The sequence below is a fragment of the Gigantopelta aegis genome, unplaced genomic scaffold, assembly GCF_016097555.1.
Source record: "Gigantopelta aegis isolate Gae_Host unplaced genomic scaffold, Gae_host_genome ctg1976_pilon_pilon:::debris, whole genome shotgun sequence".
NCBI lineage: Eukaryota > Metazoa > Mollusca > Gastropoda > Neomphalida > Peltospiridae > Gigantopelta > Gigantopelta aegis.
This window is the reverse complement of record NW_024532818.1, coordinates 88,027-91,062: the sequence shown is the minus strand read 5'-3', so window position 1 is coordinate 91,062 and position 3,036 is coordinate 88,027. Positions and strand designations below refer to the sequence as shown.

At 33.8% G+C, this 3,036-nt stretch overlaps 1 non-coding gene across 1 annotated transcript; it reads left to right on the top strand.

The window, feature by feature from the left end:
- Positions 1 to 487: 487 nt before the first annotated feature.
- On the top strand, positions 488 to 623 carry LOC121391249. Its single transcript, XR_005960357.1, has one exon. It is a non-coding gene; the product is annotated as a U4 spliceosomal RNA (small nuclear RNA).
- The last annotated feature ends 2,413 nt before the right edge of the window (positions 624 to 3,036 follow it).

Sequence of the window (3,036 nt, the reverse complement as noted above, 5' to 3'; positions counted from 1 at the left end):
ATTTGGTGTGTAGATACCTCTCAGAGTTAGGGTTTTACTAGTGACGGTTTAAAGATACAAACTTGCATCAAAACAACGATAAAGTAAATAAAACAGACCAACAATAAATGATCGTGACAACATATCGAATACTTTAATACAAAATGACACCTAGAGAGAGAGAGAAGAGAGAAACAAGGATCATAATAAACAGTGTATATGTACCTGTTCGTAATATGAGAGTGCACAGAGAGACTGACATAATACTAATTGTTTTAATAAAATGTTCTTGGAATATTCTCCTGACCTCCACTGAAAATCCCTATGCAAAAAAGATACCGCCCCCGTAATTAAATTAATAGTATTCACATCATCCATTAAATTAATAAATAATAATATCAATATTCATAGCTAATTAACCACACTATGTAAGCAATGTTTTTAGAGCCCACAAGTGGTGGACTACATCATTTAATATAAAATAAAACAGACCAAACATTAGCTAATCAGCTTTGACGCAGTGGCGTACCATAGCCAATGAGGTTCAACCGAGGCGGTTATTGCTAAGTTGAAAATTACCCCAATACCCCGATTGACGACGTGAAATACCGTCGGCTTTGAAATTTTGGAGGCCTCTCCGGAGGCCGAAATATAGGTTAAAAAAAAAATTACAAATCCACAACTTTAAACATTATTGATTTAGTTAAGCGTGTGTTATGTTCTCTTCTATAGGGGGGGGAAGCCTCTAGCAGAGTGTGAATTCTCTACAAGCAATTAGGAAGAAAGCAAGCATTCTTTTCATGTAGGACATTCCACTCTTTTATTTCTCTAAAAGTTTGTAAGAGGTTTACTAACCCCTCAGATATATTTTATGGATGATCCTCTCATCTTTGTGACACGGCCAAATACTCATTGAAGCAGAGCTCAAACGTCACTATCATGTCAAGAGTGAGATGTCAAGAAAGTCTGGTGAAAAAATATAAATAACTAAAACCACACAAAGTAACAAATGATGTAATTTACAATAGGACATACATATGGGACATGAGAACCACCAAGTACCAGCTATAGGCTCTTCGAATTCAGTTAACCTGCAACTACAAACAATAGTAGCATTTGTTACCTTGTTACAACAAACACTCAAGACTACATCATCAATAACATTTAGCAATATTTTAATTTCAAGAGATTAACAGGTTGCAGAAAATTTTTTTGTTTTTTTGACGAAACTTGCTGATAGTACAATGATATAATTGAACATCTGGTAGATCAATTAATTTGAATGGATACCATGAGGGTTAGTTCTTGTATAATAATACCATAGTACTTACCAAATTTGAATAATACCATAGGACTTACAGTTCTTGTATAATAATACCATAGTACTTACCCATCTGCCATCACAAAGTGAACTCCTTGTTCCTCAGTCAATTCTAATACATATTTTTGAAAAGCTTGTAGATTATCAAGTCTAGTAACTGTCTCCGTCACCATCATAACCACCTACACCATAATGAGGATCAAATGTCCTCACTGGGTCCAGCATGGAAATCATCCAATTTAAAATCGAAACCAGAATCTGGATCTGAAAATATTAATAAGATTTGGAACCTATATTTTAAGTGCTGACCTTTGAGAGTGAACCCAAATCCTTTGCATTCCATGTTTTTCTCCAAAGTACATACTCTGAGAATCCACCAGGACCAGCACAGATATCAGCAAAATACATGACAATCATATGGACCAAATTTGAAACTGGGAAATCAAATAAATTGAATACAACATTAAAATAAAATATTAGAACTATTATATTGTGATTAAAGGGGCTTACTCCTTTTCAGAGGACATGTATGATGAAAATACTACTAAAATTATTACTATATTAACATACATAAAGTGCAATAAAGTTAATAAACTTAATTATTTTATTTAATCAATCATACATTTCAGGTGATGTGAACATCAAGTTAAAAACTGCATCAATATTGGCCATTTTCATTGCCGCTCTACACAAAAACATATAAAAATGATAATATATATAATAAATAGTATCAACAAAGAAAAAATTACATAACTTTAAATATAAGGTATGTGTTATTAGACGTCTTTATTAAATTACTTTCTGTGTGACTTACCTGTTTTGAAAAATGACACCTTTGATAGTTTCAAAAAGGATTTGATCGTTGGCGAGCATCAAGAAAACTCTTTGTTTGCGAGTTCATCAAAAACAGTCTGTAATGAGGTATGAATTCAATATACATGTGGATCTAATCTGTACCCTTAGAACTGAGAATTTTATTCAATATCTCATCATCACAATATGTAGTTCATCTTCAATAAATTTTTTTCTCTAAATAAAGACAAAGTACACATGAAAGAGAGAGAGAGAGAGAGAGAGAGAGAGGAGAGAGAGAGAGAGAGAAGAGAGAGAGACAGAGAGAGAGAGAGAGAGAGAGAGACAGAAGAGAGAGACAGAGAGAGAGACAGAGAGGAGAGAGAGAGGAGACAGAGAGAGAGAGACAGAGAGAGAGAGGGATACCTCTCTCAATTAAAATCCATCCTTCCATATCATATTCAGTAAGAACTGTCAGAGGACATGATGGTAGCCACACTGGTTCTTGTTCAAAATGTTAACCTTAAAAAAATAAATCATCAGATAAATGAAAAACAAAAAAAAATTAATTGGTTAAAAATATTGCCAGATGACCACACCTCTTCAAGTTCCCATTGAACGTCTTTTTTTTCTAGTCCTTCTAAAATTATAGCCCAACCCTCGATGGCCTTTATGTAATGACTCTTGGATTGGTTTTGTGATACTGGTACCACTCACCCCAAGACCCAAACCAGGTTTATAACCCATACTAGCTATGGAATGGATATATGAATAAATTTACAAATGGACATATGGATTTAAAATAGATGCATAAAGGAGATGGTATGAAAAAAATAGATACATGTCTACAAAATGGATGAATGGTTTAAGTACCATCATTTTCATTGAGAGTCACTATAAGTGGGTGGTTCCTTTTGATCACTTCCTCCTCATCAAGAGTCTAA